Here is a 17015-nt window from a genome sequence, read left to right on the forward strand (position 1 = left end):
GACTCTGCGCTTCCACAGGTTTGAGCCCTGGTCAGGGAAGTTCTGCATGCTGCACGGTCCGGCCAAAAAGAAAAAAAAAAAAGAAGAAAGGACACAGGTCTATATCCCTTAACTGAAACCCTTGGAGGCAGATGTGTTCCACAATTCTGAATTTTTAGAATGTTGATATGGTACACAAACTATATATTACATAATACCCATAAAAGGGTCTGGGGCAGGTACCCCATAACAAAAACATATTCATCCACGCTAAATGGAATAAAGACTATAAACAGCCCCACGTCAGTTCAGTGAAGGTTGTTGGCTTTTGTAACGTTAAGATTTCTGAACTGCAAAAAGTGTGGACCTATTTTTCACAATGTCTGGAGGTATGTTGCTCTGGAAGAACATTGAAAGGGCAATGAACCACACTTCAATAGAAACGAGGTCAGGGAAGGCTTCCTCAAAGATGTATTTTCCGAACGGAGTCTTGCTGGATGAATAGGCGTTAACTGGGCAGAGACGATGAAGGAGACAGAGGATTGGAGGATGGGGAGAAGGGTTTTCTAGGCTGTAGGGTCAGCCTGTAAAAAGGCAATGGACTTGGGGTTTGGGGGGAACTGCAAGTAATTCGGAATGGCTGTGTGTGATGTGCTGAGACGGAGATGAGGAAGGGTATGGAGATGGAAATGCTGATGGAGAAATGCTGAGATCAGGTGGCAGCAGCGGACAGGGACCCTTGCTAAATCTAATCTTAGCCTGAAGGATAAAGAGAGCTTTAAATGATTTTCAAATCAAGCGTGTAGTCATGTGAATAGATTTGAAATTATAGGACAATCATAATATTGGATGACAGAGCTGATGCGCTGCACAAAACTGAGGCAAATGTAGTTGTCTGGGTGAGAGATGATGAGAGAATGCAAATTGGCATGGTTTGGCACATAGTAATTGCTCAATAAATCATGGCAATTAGAAGGGCAAAGGCAAGGATGTAGTGGGGATGGCTAGGAAGGGACAATTTAGAGATATTGTAAAGAATTATTCGGGACTCAGTACCTGACTGGACTTGCAGGAGGTGGGGGGCAGAGTCTCCTCCCCTCCAAGATCTCCACGCCTCCTCTTTCGGCTTCAAGGTCTGTGTTGCTTGGTGTTCCATTTTTTCGGCCGTGCAGCATGTGGGATCTTAGGTCCCCCGACTAGGGATGGAACCCGCGCCCCCTGCAGTGGAAGCGTGGAGTCTTAACCACTGGACCACCAGGGAAGTCCCATTGGTGTTCTATTTTGGACATGATGAAATATGGGTTTGGGGCTCAGGGAGATTGTCTCCGCTGGATTTGGGAGTTGTTATGTGATAGCTGCAGCCTTCATGTGGGTGAGATCACAGAGAGACAGTGCGTGGTACGATAAGGAGGACTGAGGTCAAAAGCCTGGAAAATACGTAAGGGCAAGGGAAAGGAACTGTCAACCGTGTTAAGTACCCTCGAAAGATTAACTGAGACAAGGTCTGGAAATATCCCTGATGGACGTGGCAAATAGGAGGTCAACAGTGATCCGAGAAGACCAGCTTCAGTAGCTGAGCAAGGGGCAGAGGCTGGTGACTCTGAATAAAGGAGCGTGCAAGTGACAAAGCAGGGACACAGTGCTGGCTGCTGTCCTTTTAAGACACTTGGCTGTGAAGGGAGGGACACAGAGAAGGACAAAATTAGAAGCAGTCATGGGCTGTATGGCAAGGTTTTGGGGAGGAGAGATGCCGCTACACTCTCAGGAGTCAGCTTTTTCGGTTGTGTTGCAGCCGGCCTCTGGAGGAGACGTGTCTTTAACCTGAACACAAGTGTTTCTCAGAAACAGACGACTGCATAAACAGACTGGACTGGAATAGCTCCGCAGGAATGCACGTGTTTCTGGGCTCGTGTCCCAGGCGCTGCTTCTTGTGCTAACTTCCTGTAGAGTTTCTGCTCCTTCCTCCCTCTATTGTCTACCTGGTTTAAGATGGCTCTTGGGGCTGTGTAGGTGCCAGGGAGCTGGCTTGTAGAATACCTGTGTGTGTGCTGGATTCCTCAAGGTAATGCTCTTCCCAAGCCGCCCCCACTTATTCTTGTAGCCTATATTCTCTGCATCACACGTTTGATAATTTAGTTCGATCAGTTCCTATGAGTGGCTGGGGGGATGATGCACCAGGCTAGGCACAGGAGAGCTAGAAGAAGACAGGGCATTTGCCTTCACGGATCTTATAATCCAAGTCGTGGGACTGTCTTCCAAAAAATGGTAACAGTGGCTCTTAAACTTTTGGGGGGACCTATAGATCTTTTGGAAAAGTTGTTGAAACTATATACCTTGTTTCCAGGAAAGACCACACAGAATTTTTTTTTTTTTTTTGGGGGGCCACGTGGCCCGTGGGATCTCAGTTCCCCCACCAGGGATCGAATCTGCATCCTCCGCATCGGGAGTTTGGAGTCTTAACCACTGGACCGCCAGGGAAGTCCAGCATGCAGAATTTAACATAAACTTTCAGGGGGCTTGTGGACTTGCTAAATTCTGAAGTGGTTTTTAAAATTCAACCTAAGCGTGCCCAGACTACAGAGTCATTTGTGCTCCATTAGTTTGTGACCTGGGCTAAAACAATGTTTCTGAGCCTCCATTTCCAGATTGTGTTGCCTGTCTCACAAGGATTTTGTGAGGACTAAATGAGATATTATGAATAAGGGGTTGAGCAGAGAGCCCAACACAGAGCCGATGACAATAAATGTTATTTCAGCTTTAAGTGTGTTATGGAGGAAGGTAGCTAGGTGCTCAACCCAGGCCACAGCTAACTCACTGCTCTCTGGTGAAGGAGTTATTCCAGGATTTTGTTGTCACTAGTTGGTGAAAACATCGTCGTCTGTCTCCCATGTTTCAGTCGTTCCCTAGCTATCTGTAGAATTTTTGCTTTATCTCAGTCCCATCTAAACGATTACTACCTTTATTTATATAATGTTATTAAACTTGCATGTACTTGCTTAAAAAGAAAACTTTGGATCCCAACCATCAATAGAAAACGGCTTTCACTTGCCCTACACAGAAAGTAACAGTAAACAGTGAAAATTTAACAATGCTCTAGATTCTAGTTAGAGCGCAGTACTTACCTAGGGCTTTGAGCCTGTGGCCTGCTCTCTGATAAATAGGGAGTTTAGCCAGTGTTTGACAGAAAATACTTTCTTCTTGTTGCCATCAGAAGAACTGAGAGAGCATTGAAAAGGGAATAACCTTCTCTCCAATGGGATTGGCTGTCATTTAACGTCCGGACCCTGCTCCGTGCACCGACTGAACGCATCTCCCCTGACTCCAGCGAGGGGCTCTCCTTTGGGAGACATGATGTGAGGGGCAGTTACCTCTCTCGGCACCCCAGCTGAATAATAAGTTCTGGGAGAGCAGCGTCCTGAATCCAACCGACCCCGAGGACAGGAGCTCCGCAAAAGCCGTGCCATTTGAGCTCCTAGAAACAAGGACACTCAGAGGTCCTGCCCCCTAGTTCCTTGATGGGTCGGGCTCAGCGTCTACTTCACACCCTCACACCTCACACTGCTCCCGAGTTTTATATTTTCATTGGACAGATAGCTGAGGCCACCTAGGTGCTGCTGGGACCTCGGTGGGGTGGAAGGGAGGCTATGGACATTGTTTTGAAGCTGTCTGCCTGGCAAACACTGCGTCTACATGGATTGCAGGCTGTAGCTGAATAATAATAAAAGCGCGAAAGCAAAATTGCCTGAAGATTTTATTCACTTCGCGCTTGAATAAGCGCCAATTAAGCAAATCATCAGAGCTTACTGTTATTAGCAGTATTAGTATTTTGTTATTATAATGGAACTCTCTTCGGCAGCCCGCAGGAAACAGGACGTGCCCTCCCTCCCTTCCCGGAGCTACCTCCGCTCCCCGCTCCCCAGGTGAGACGCCCCCCACCCCACCCTCCGCCCGGCCGCCCCTCCGACCCCCAGCGCCGCCCGACTGGGCATGCTCGCCGGGGCCGGGCGGCCAGCGGGGAGCGGGCTAGGCCGCCCCGCGCCTCTACCTGAGCGGGGCCCGCCCCCCGCGCACCGGCCCCGGGCGGGCACCTGGCGGGCGCTGCGGACACGGCAGGGGGAGGAGACGCCGCGCGGGGCGGGCGCCGCGGGGCCGCGCTCGGCGTTCCTGAGCCGCCGCCGAACTTTTCTCCGAGAGATCTCACGTCTGGGGGCCGGAGGAGCGGGGCGGGGAGGGGAGAGCGGAGTTTCTGGAAGGAGCCGCCGCCGCTCCTCAACATGGCCTCCTCCGCCTCCTCGTCTCTGGCCGGCGCCGAGAGCACCCCTCCTGCGCAGGTGAGCGCCGCGCCGCCCCCCTACCTGTGGCTTCCTGCCCGGCGGGGGCGCGCGGGGGGCCCGGGGCGGGGGTCCCGGGAGCCGGAGGGGCGGGCGCGCGCGGGGGCGCCGCCGGGAGCCTTGCTCTCCTGGGGGTGACGGGCGGAGCCGGCGAGGCGAGCGGAGGGGACCCGGTCCCTGCGGCCGCTGGGGGGGGGTCCGGCTGCGCCCGAGGGCGCGGGACCGAAGTTGCGGCCGCGGGCAGGGGCGGGAGCTCGCAGTCCGCCCCGGCGCGCGCGCGAGCATCCCGGGGAAGGAGGGAGGGCCCGAACCTGCGGGGCTCCCGTTGGGAAACATTTGTCTGGAGGAAAAGCGCGGCCCGGGGCTCGGGACGCCCTCGCCTCGGTCTCCCGTCTTTGGGCTTCTGTGTTGTCGGCTCGCCCCTCCGACTCCGTGCCAGGCTGAACCCGTCCTCAGGACAAGAGCGAAGTCGGCTGCCCACGTTGGCAGGGAGGAAGGAAATCACCTGGTTCTGAAAGTTACCTTCAGAGTTAGGCTTTTTTTTTTCGCCTCCCTTTCTTTTTTGAAGGTGAGTCGAGATACTTCATTTAACCCAGTGAGAATACAAAATCTACTTTAAAGATTGGGACATAGAAAAAGTGCAGACCAGTGCGGATATGGACTCTGCAGTGCTAAGGGGTGGCTTGCGGTGCGTTTATCTTCTTCCCTGGTCTTTGAGAGCCTTGCCTTGGCACGCAAGTAAAACACCCTAGAAGTAAAAAGTGGGTGCGTGATGTGCAAAAAGGCAGCTTCAAGATAGGTCTCCTTTCTCCCACCCCACACCCCTGAGCAGATTGCCACCTTTAAGCCCAGAGGCGTTTAGTAGCAGTTTTGCAGCTGCCACTGTGTGTGTGTGTGTGTGTGTAATAGAGGGTAATTGGTGTAAAACACGCGCGTATGTTTGCATGTGCATAGAAGGCCTACGGAAGGAGGACTTAAACAGTAGTTGTCCTTGGGAGGGGAGCTGGGGGACGGGTGGGAGAGAGGCTCAGTTTCACATACCTTTGGGGACTTTTTTCTTCTTTTTTTTTAAACCATGTGCATACATTACCTATTTTAGGAAAAAAGAGAAATATTACCGTTCCAAAAACCGAGGCACGTTTGCATAGCCTTGAAAGCAGTAGTTTACCTAGTTTCAAGTTACGTGGAATTGCCCTTGAAACACACAAATCTCCTAGCCCCTATCATATCTTTCCTTCAGTTGCTATCTCTAAAAATCCTTAGGGAATCAAGGGGAGGTCTTCCAAAGAAGACTTTTAAGTCTTGACACAAGCTATTGGTGGTTTTTATTGCCACCTCGATTCTGAGTTTTAATTTTGCTTTTTTGAGAGCAAGTGTGGCTTGTGTGATTTTTGGAAGAGGTGGCTTTCTGGTAAAAGCACAGCCAGGAGACGTGCTAGGGTGATACCAGAACTTTTTCCGGGAGGGTAGGCCATCACAAGAAGGTTCTAGTAGGAAAACCAGAGGGAGACAGTCTCAGAGTGGACATGGATTGCTGGCAGAGCAGTTTAGGCATCTTTCTAATCTGCTGACTTGGGCTCGAATGGATGCATCTTTAAGGAAGCAAATTTTCAATATTGAAAGTGAATGTAAAGTTAAAACCACAGCTCTGAAACAAAAACTGACTGAAATCGAGCCATCCACTGAATATCTTCAATCCAGCTACTCATACCAAGAGGGCTGATTTCTCTTGTTCTCAAATCCGTGGAGGATGAATAAGTGAGTTGTGAATCTGGACGGTAGTTAGATGGTTATTTATGATGAACCATTTATGCCAGTCCTCGCTGTTCTTTTTGATAAAGCATAAATAAACATCAGTTTCATAATCTGCACAGTGATGTGTGAGGCTCCATAGCAGGAAATGTGGCTCTGTGTCCTTCAGACAATATAAAGACCAATGGTGTGTTTTGGAATCCAAAGAGACACTGTGGATTCTGAATTTGTTTGCATTTTTGTGGCAGTGGTTACATTAGGGCTGTCCTTTTCCTTTATTCAGTACTTCCGTTTTTCCCCCTTTTACAGTGTTAATGCATTGAGCAAGTGAGTCTACCTAATTCTAGAATAATATTTTGGTCATTGAAAATAATATAATTGTTCTGGACTCTCAGTGGTTGTTCTTAGGTTAAATTCCAAGTAGTAACATCTATATTTAAAAGTTATCCATTATTTTATGCGCCAAATGTTTGTATATTTTTATAGAATGTGTTACTGTGGTTATAGGAAATCATTATAATCCAAATTGGTGGTCATGTGAAATTCTAGCTTATATAAATGGCATTTTTACTTTTTTGAATAAATACCTGACATTGGTGAGACCAGGTACCTGACACCTTTACTTGAGAATGGTCCTGAGTTAATGAATTGTAAGTGGAATGTTTAGCCTTGCTACAATGTCTCCAAACTTATTAAAGGCTACCCTTCTGAAAAGATCAAGGTTATTCATGGTGTAATCAGATCTGAAGTAACCTTTCCGTGTCTGTATTGACTGGGTTGTTGTTCTCATAAATCTACCCTTGGATCTTGCAAATGTAAATGCCAGTGAGATGTTGGGTTAATGTTAAGGTACCTGGAACAGCAGGGCCATTTAACTGCCATTTTTCATTTTCATCCCATGTCAGTATGTGAAAACAGCTTAAAAAAATTTAATTGCCTTCTCTATATGATATAATTTTAAAAGTTATTTTGATATTGTGTGCTTTCTATTAGCCATGTTTTTAGGTACTAGAGACACAGCTGTGGTTATAGATGGAACGTTCTATCAAAGTTAGGTGCAGTATCTGTTTGAGTATCTTTTTCCTGATTGGACCCGAAGGGATGTGATAAATCTTCAAAATCTATACGTGGTTGAATTACACCTTGGACACTTGTCCCTTTGTGTTTGATACAGAGGGCAAACTGTATCTTCCAATGGATTTGTCTCTTCTAAAGGACATAGGTTTTTCCTGGAACCAATCAGTTTCCTGTTTGACCATGGGAGTGAGATCAATGACGCCAAAATAGAACCAATTCTTTGATGTTTTATGGAAATTACTCCTGAATTTCCTCTCTTGGGATGGTCCCGTATGGATTAATTAGTAAGTGTCTTATGTTGGGTGAGAAGAAAGCAAACACACGTAACGTGAAAGTTATATATGTTCAGACCTGAGTAGAAGTGGTATTTTCCTTAGAAGAAACTGTCTTTAGTACTTGGCAATTTATATTAATAAATAAAGATTAAGTGAACTAGTGCTTAGAGTTAGAGCTTTAAAATACGAAATAGGTTATTTTGGTATTTCTTTCATCAGATGATGCTTAGTTGCTGCCATTTTTCAGATAATATTAAGGAAAGGGAAATATTGAAAAATTGGCCTGAACGTACATTTTGTTTTCTGGGCAGGGCATGAATATTTGGACCTGGTCTGGTAGAGGAAAGGGGCAGAATGGAAGTTAATTTAAATGCCAGTGTAGGCTAAAGAACTGTGTGTGGCTGATTTGGCAGGCTGTTTCCCAAAGTGTTATAAAGGTAACTATGATGATTCATTAGTAGCTATGTTGTCCCTCCAGCATGGAACTGCCTTTCTGTGCTGTGTAGCTCCTCTGGGTAATGCCATGACTTAATGCCAAGGATCTGCTTACAGGTGTGGGGCTTCTCTTGTCCCTCTTTTTTTCACATCATGACATTTTATATGGAATCCGGCAGAAAGAAGCTCTACCACTGCAGCTTTGCCCTTTAGCATCAAACACAGGGCTGGACACACAGTAGGTCTTCAATTCATGTTTGATGAACGGATAAATATTGAGAAGGATGTGGCATTCAGATTTAGGAGCAGCATTAATCATATGAACAATACTTTGCACTCCTTTCATGTGAAAGGCACTCCCAGGTACACAGAGTCTTGGTTTTTACTGTCAAGAAGTTCGTAATCCAGGTGACTTTGAGTTTACATAGGACAAGACTCACAGAGAGCCAGCACCAGAACATTTTCCATGTCTAGATCTTGGTATCATTTATTCAGGTGCCTCGTATTTAGTTTGGCCTTTAGTGTATAATCAAGAAGGGAAGAAAATGTAGATAAAGGTACCTAAGAATTTTAAGGAGAGGTGCATCAGGAAATAGACTTATACTTCCTAATTTCCTCCCTGAAAAGTGCCACAGAATGGAAATGTGTACCAAAAGGCATGGAGAACTGTCTGAAAAAGCAGTCTAATTTATTCTTGTTTATGGTGACCTCATATTCACAGTGTGGATAGACCATAATTTATTTCCTAATTTCCCTATTAACAAATGTTTGCCTTGTTTCTAGTTTTTCGGCCCCTACAGACAGTGCTGCAAGTAAATATCCTTATATGTTAAAAAAAACAGTTCAGAATTTAATTGGCTAGAGAAGACCTATGCATCTTCACTAATAACAGCCGTGATTTCTTGTGCCTCTCATAGTAGGCGCTACGTACTTCAAAAGAAACTGTAGGGTAGAAATCATCACCCCTCCTTGTTTTATACACAAGGAAACTGAGCTTCAGGAAGGCTGTGCAAGTTATGGTTGGTAAGGGCTGAAACTGGATTAGAACCCCTGTCTGCTTGAGAAATGGACAGAGCAATGATGGTGAAATCAGGAGGCCAGGAATGGAGTCCCCATCCCCCAAGTAACAGTAGCACCAGCTCCTCAGAATCTTATCATCTCCTGGGCTTCAATTTCTCCACTGGGAAAAGGAGAGAGTTGGAATAAACTATTTCTAGGGTTTATTCCAGCTAAAACAGTCTGTGATTAAAAAAAAATTAAACTCTAAAAGAGAGGTAGAGATAATTAGTAATAAAGTGATACAGAAGCGTTTCCCCCACTTTAGGAATTTTGGCATTCCTAATGTTAGGATACTGTTCCAAATGTTGAGAACTTTCAAGTTCATTTTGTATTGTTTATTTTAAGTGGTTTATTTTCTCCAGAAAATCTGATTTTAAAGAAATTTTGCTTTTGGCAATTCACGATGTCTTAGAGCATCAGGCATTTATTAGTTCCAAGGAGAAATAGCAAGAGGACATCTCTGCGTCTGGGCTGGTAACTGAACATTCACCAAAGGCAAGGGCTTTGAATGGGAGTCAAAGTGGGACACTTCACTTAGTAGGCGGAGAGCAGTGGGATAACTGTTTGGCCTCTTTGGGTCCTTTAGGTTTTCTTTCTTTCCTCCTCTCCTTCTTCTTTCTTAAATTTGAGATATGATCAGTGATACGCTGGTAAACTGGCTCTCAAAGAACAAAACAAAACCAAACCCAAAAGCCCTGATTTATAGCATTTGCCTGTTTCTGTAGGGAAAATAGGACTTTTGGTGACCAATTCCAGTGTGTATTTGGGGGTCTTAGGGTCTCCCCCATATTAAGCAAGCAATGCTCTGACACCAGCAGGGTGCCCTGTCATTCAACTCAACTCTGCCACTGTCTACCCAGAGATAGCATGAGATCCCACAGGTTAAGGGCCTAGTTCCACGAGTCTGCCCCCCCCACCCCCTGCCCAACTTCAGATGCAAGTCACGAGCCCAGCTTATCCCCTGTGCTTCTGTCCTATTGGTTATAGATTAGAGGTTCTGATGACCCCTTCTTGGGTTTGATTAACTTGCTAGAGCAGCACACAGAAGTCAGAGAAACACCTTACTTACTAGATTACCGGTTTATTACGAAAGGGTATAACTCAGCAATAGCCGGATGGAAGAGACGCATAGGGCAAAGTCTGTGGAAAGGGCTCGGAGCTTCCATGTCTTCTGGGAGCACATCTCTGCCCCTGTGTCTCTCCAGGGAAGCTCCATCTCCATCCCGGAAGCTCTGCTGACCCCCTCCTGTGGGGGGTTCATGGAGGCCTCATTACATAGGCATGACTGATTAAATCCTTGGCCATTGGCGACTGATTCACTTTCCAGTCCCTGTCCCCTCCCTAGAGGTTGAGGGACTTTCAGTCCCAACCCTCTAAGCACGTGGTTGGCTCTGCCGGCAACCAGCCTCCCTTCCTTAGGAGCTTTCCAAAAGCTCATTAACATAACAAGACACCTTTACTGCTCTCCTCACTTAGGAAATCCCAAGGGTTTTAGGAACTCTGTGCCAGGAATGGGTTGAAGACCAAATATATATTTCTTATTATAAATAACACTATCACAGAATACTTCCATCGTGGTTGATTTCAAGGTGACAGTGGGAAGTGAACATGGAGTTGGGAAGAGATGTACAGAGTTGGCTGTCTTGAAAGCTGGTTCCAGCACACCACTTATTTATTTATTTTTAAATAAATTTATATTTTATTTTTGGCTGCGTTGGGTCTTCGTTGCTGTGCACAGGCTTTCTCTAGTTGCGGTGAGCAGGGGCTACTCTTTGTTGCGGTATGCGGGCTTCTTATTGCGGTGGCTTCTCGTTGCGGAGCACGGGCTCTAGGCGCACGGGCTTCAGTAGTTGTGGCATGTGGGCTCAGTGGTTGTGGCTCGCGGGCTTAGTTACTCCACGACATGTGGGATCTTCCCGGACCAGGGCTCAAACCCGTGTCCCTTGCACTGGCAGGCAGATTCTTAACCACTGTGCCACCAGGGAATTCCAACACTGAATTTTTTTAGTTGAATCAGTAATCTGTTTTCCAAAATATATTTGGCACTTAAGAGATATCAGGCAAACATGGGGAAGCCTGGGTAAATAAGAACCAGTTTTTACTCTCCAGAATGTCATGGTTTAGTAGGCTGTTTAAATGAACTTTAAGTAAAGAAAGGACTCTTGTACTGAGAATGGTTGATCAGGTCTCATTTTCCACTGGCACAAAATAATACCAAGTAGATCCCGAGATATCTGGATTAGAAATGAGAGAACCGGATGGACCTAGAGATTGTCATAGTGAAGTAAGTCAGACAGAGAAAGACAAATATCATATGATATTGCTTATATGTGGAATCTAAAACAAGGGTACAAATGAACTTATTTACAAAGCAGAAATAGAGTCACAGATGTAGAAAACAAACTTACGGTTACCAGGGGGGAATAGGTAGGGGGGAGGGATAAATTGGGAGATTGGGATTGACATATACACAGTATTATATATAGAATAGATAACTAATAAGAACCTACTGTATAGCACAGGGAACTCCACTCAGTACTCTGTAATGATCTACACGGGACAGGAATCTAAAAAAGAGTGTATACATTTACATGTATAACTGATTCACTTCGCTGCACAGCAGAAACTAACACAACATTGTAAATCAACTGTACTCCAATAAAAATTAATTTAAAAAAATGAGTGAACTGAGGTCTGTAACTGGATTATTAGATGTTAGAAGGGTGGAAGTGGGATTTTTAAGGTTCTATTTCTTTGGAGGTCAAGTTAAGCATAACAGATTCTTCTTCCCTTTGTGTATATGTTGGTGTGTGTGCAAGTTTATGAATCACCTTTATTGAGGTATAATTTATATACAATAAAAGTCACCAGATTTAAGTGTCAATTCTCCCACTCTTACAAACATTATGCCCCATCACGACAGAATATTTATTATCCTAAGAAGTTCACTTGGGTTCTTTCCCCATTAAACTCCCTTCAACCCTCCAGGCAAGCACTGTTTTGATTTCTTTCACCATAGATTTGCTTTACCTAATGTGTTCTCTTCTGTGTCTGGCTTCTTTCCCTTAGCATAATGTTTCTGATATTTATCCATGCTGTTGTAGGTATTAGTATCACTATTACTAATAATAATTAGTAGATCATTCCTTTTTGTTGCTGAGTAATAACTCGTACGAATATACCACAAATTGCTCACCCATTCCTCAGACGCTAGATTGCTTTCCACTTTGGCCGCTATGAATACAGCGGCTATGCATGTTTTTGGATAGATCTTTCTGTTGACACAGGTATTCCCCTACCCACATCTTTTTTTGTGCGTGTAGGAGATTAAATACCAGGAGTAGGACTGTAGAATCAAAAGGCAGTGTGTGCTTAACTGTACAAGAAAAAGACATCTCTAGAGAATGAATGATATCGGATCAGAATGGGGGGAAAGGGGAAAATACACAGGAGAACTGTTCCTTTGGCAGGTACTGAATCTGAGAATTTTGAAACTGTGATTTAACTATGGACAAAAGGTGAATATTGAAAAAATTGATGGCGGTAAGATTTTACAAGCTTGTAAAAGAAAGTGCAGTTAAAAAGAAGAAGTCTTCTAAAAAACAGCTGTATTGAGATATAATTCATATACATAAAATTCACTCATTTAAAGCGTACAATTCAATGACTTTTAGTATACTTACAGAGCTGGAGAACCATCCCCACAACCTAATTTTAGAACATGTCTATTACTCTCAAGTAAGTGCTCATTTAGTCAGAAACCATGGTTTTGGAGTTAGGAAGACCCATGTTTTAGTCTGAGTTTTAACTAGTTAGCAGCTGTGTGATCTCAGTAAACTGAATCTCAGTTTCCAAACCTTTGAAAATAGAAATGAGGATACTTCCTTTACAATATTTTTATAAGGATGATAAATAAAACACATAAAGCACTTGGTATGTAATAAATACTAAATAAATGGTAGTGTTTATTGTTGAACTGTGTTTTCATCTTTGTAATTTCTTTGGCATTTGGTTCATATCTTTATAGCTCCTATGGTAGTCTGCCCTCTGCTAAAGGTACCTTTGAACATGTCTTTTAAGAGGAAATGAGGTGGAGTGGAAAGAGAAAGCTTGGATTTTAGAATAACCTGTTGGGGTTTTCTCACTCTATTGCCAATTAATTCCCATTTAATTGCTCTGTTGGGTAAATCAGTTAACTGTGTTTGTTTGTATGACGAGCTAGAGTAATAACATCCACCTTGTAAGGATTGTTCGAAGTGTTTGAGGAAATATACATGACACGCTGATACAGTAGGTGCTCAATAAATAGGAGCTGTTATGTTGTGATGTCAGAAGCTACCAACTTTGAGGTAATTACATCTTGGAATAAAATGTACGTACAAAATTTAAGGCATAGATGGAAAATTTGCTCGTGTACTATGTGTATATTTGCTTACAAATTTTCATATTTTACTACTAGTAGAGTGTCAGGTATAGTCCTTAATAAAATATTTGATTAAGTAAATAAAGGAGAAAAAGTATTTTCCCCATTCTGTTTCAAGCTCCCTCAGTGTTTTGGTCTCTAGGACAGAGTTTCATTTTTCCATGCTTCAGCTTTATTCACTTATCTCCTTTCATTTGGCAGAGGTGGGGGGGGGGGAGGAGCGGTGCAGGATGATTGGAAATGATCATAAGAGCAAAACTTACAACAATCATTGCTTACATCTGTAGACAACTATTTATGTTCCTTAAAGTACTTACATGTTATTTAAGACATTTGTGCCTCCCAACAACCACATCAGGGAATGGGAGTAAATAGTCTAATTTTAGTGAAAAGACAAACAAGGTTCAGAGGTAGACTTGTTCATGGTCCTTATGAAGCCAGTAAGTGGCAAAGCCGAGGGAGGGCAGGGGACCGGAAAGAGGAAACCTGTGTGTGGCTGGTGGGAGCATGGTCTCAGGCAGCTGTCTGCAAAGCAGTCTGGCATTACTTAAGCAGATTAACTGTTAGTTACTCTGTGACCCAGCAATTCCACTCCCACAGACGGACCCTGGAATGTGTACCATAGGTCCCCAAGAGGACGTGAGCAAGGTTATTCGCTGCTGTGTTATTAGTAGTGGAGGGGGGTGGGAAGTAATTGGGTGACCATTGCTGGGAGAGGGAGAGGGGGAGGGAGAGAGGTAGAATGATGGGTGCACATCGTGGAGTTGTCTGCAACCATTAGAAGTAATAGGTTAGCTAAACAGAACCATCATGAATGGATCTGAAGAATCTAGTGCTTGGTGAACAATGTAAGAGTGTGAGGTATATTTATCATTCATGGGAATTAAAAATTCATAAGTGCAGCACAGTAGACTTCTTGTAAGAACGCTTACAGAAAGGACTCATTAAACACGTTAGAAGGCTGCCTTTGGGGCCCAGTGCGTGGGAATGGGCTAAGGAGATAAAAAGGAATAAATAAGTGAAGAAAATAATGATAGTGTGCCATGAACCAGGAAGCATGGCTGATTCAGCCCTCTGAATGGTGAAGTTAAAAACAGCACAGTGTTACTTAATATAGTTTGAATACCTATTATACAATCAACTCTGTTACCCTCAGCCTTAATTAAAGAGATCTTGTTATTATAAATGGGACGAATGTTCCAAGGGAAATACAATTTGGATTGGTATCTAAAGTCTCAAGTGAAGTTTTGCACAGAGAGCAACGTCTTTTTCTTTTGAAAGGTTTACAGTATTGTACTCTTGAGTTGGTATCATTTAAAAATTCACCTCTTTTTTCATTTTGTGTTTTGGATGACAGAGACTGATGTGTCATATAGTACCATCAGTTTTTACAGAATTTGAATGTCATATAGTACTAAATACTTAACTCTAAAATGATCCCCAAACTATCCTTATCGTTCTTCATGGATTCAGAAGGTGTGCAGTGTCCTATTATATCTAGAAATCGTTGTCTGCATGTATATTATTATCCTTAAAGGATCTAAATGTGTGTGTGTGTTTTTGTTGGTTTTTTTTCAGCTATATCCTCTTCTATTGTAATATTTGTTTTCCAAGTTAACTTTGAAGTATAGAAGATTACTTTTTTTGGATTAAAACGATGCAGATTTATTATGGTGCAGTTATGGAGGTCACAAGTCCAAGATGGGTTAGCAGGACTTTGTTCCTTCCGCAGGCGCTATGGAAGAATCCTTATCTTTATCTATTCCAGCTTCTAGAGCCTGTCTGTGTTTCTCGGCTCTGCACCATTCTGACTTCTGCTTTGATCAACATTTTGAATAGATTGCTTTCTTTTCTTTTTTTAAAATGGGGGTATAGTTGCTTTACAATGTTGTGTGAGTTTCTGCTGTACAGTGAAGTGAATCAGCTATACGTATACATATAGTCCCTCTTTTTTGGATTTCCTTCCCATTTAGGTCACCGCAGAGCACTGAGTAGAGTTCCCTGTGCTACACAGCAGGTCCTCATTAGTTATCTATTTTATACATAGTAGTGTACATATGTCAATCCCAATCTCCCAGTTCATCCCACCTCCCCTTCCCTCCTTGGTGTCCATGCATTTGTTCTTTATATCTTTGTCTCTGTTTCTGCTTTGCACATAGGTTCATCTGTACCAGTTGTCTAGATTCCACATATATGTGTTAATATACGATATTTGTTTTTCTCTTTCTGGCTTGCTTCACTCTGTATGACAGTCTCTGCTCTTTAATTTACCTTTCCTTTCAACTAGCTATTTGTGATCCTTCTGAAATGATAGTTGTGTAAAATGGTTATGCTTATGTCTTGCACATATTGTACATTTTTGTAACAACAGCTATCCTTCCAGTTGAAGAAAGTCATAATGGTTAAAAATTCAACTCAAAATGATCAGCCTTTGAAAGCGTTTATCCATCACTACCATGGAGGTGTTGTATCTACGAGGCAGATTCTGCTGGGATGATTGTAATGATAGATGTAGGAACTGGAGAGAAATTTATTACACCGTCAGCGATCCCAGGGCCCACCTGTTTGTGAGTGGTGTGCAGAGGAGAATTTCAGGCTTACCGGCGTTATGCAGAGGAAGGCCTAGTTCTTGTCTAAGAGTTTCATCTACAGTACCATGCAATAAAATGTTGACAACAAAGAAATAGTTTTTTTTTTTTTTTTTGCGGTACGCGGGCCTCTCACTGCTGTGGCCTCTCCCGTTGCGGAGCACAGGTTCCGGTCGCGCAGGCTCAGCGGCCATGGCTCACGGGCCCAGCCGCTCCGCGGCATGTGGGATCTTCCCGGACCAGGGCACGAACCCGTGTCCCCTGCATCGGCAGGCGGACTCTCAACCACTGCGCCACCAGGGGAGCCCCAAAGAAATAGTTTTAATGCTGTGTTTGATCTTTCTCAAGAACTTAAATGAAATAGTAAGAAAAGGGAAGCATTGCAGTCTAGTGGAAGAGACACAAACTCAAAGTCAGAAGATACGTGAAAATAAGATTCATAAGTGTGATTCTGGATTGATCTGCAGTTCACTTTCCTCATCTACAAAATGGGGATAATGATAATGCCGACTTTATCCATCTCAGAGCTGCAAGGATCAAATTGTATGATAAGGTCATTTATTTAATTCAACTTGCTTAGTGCTGTATAAATATATAGTTTTTAAAAAATATTGTTTTTTTTAAATGTACTGCTCTTTTTCACTATGATAGCTTTTCCATTGAACTAATTTAACATCTTGCCCAATATAAGTAATAGCGAATATTTCAGTGATGATTGGATACTTTAAAAGTTGATTTCTTAAGAGATTTGACATTTTTAGCATCTCTTTGAGGTTTTGGCAACTTTTAATCTTATTAAAGCATTATGGGGACTTCCCCGGTGGTCCAGTGGGTAATGCTCTGCTCTTTCAGTGCAGGGAGCCCGGGTTCGATACCTGGTCAGGGAACTAGATCCCACATACATGCCACAACTAAGAGTTAGCATGAAGCAATTAAGAAGCCCGCATGCCGCAACTAAAAGATCCTGCATGCTGCAACTAAGACCTGGTGCAGCCAAAATTAAAAAAAAAAAAAAAAATAGCATTAGGCACGCCAGGAAACTGTGCTATTTCACTTTACTGGGTCCAGTAGAGCAAGTATATAAGCAATAACTAAA

Source organism: Delphinus delphis, chromosome 16 (genome assembly GCF_949987515.2).
Source record: "Delphinus delphis chromosome 16, mDelDel1.2, whole genome shotgun sequence".
NCBI lineage: Eukaryota > Metazoa > Chordata > Mammalia > Artiodactyla > Delphinidae > Delphinus > Delphinus delphis.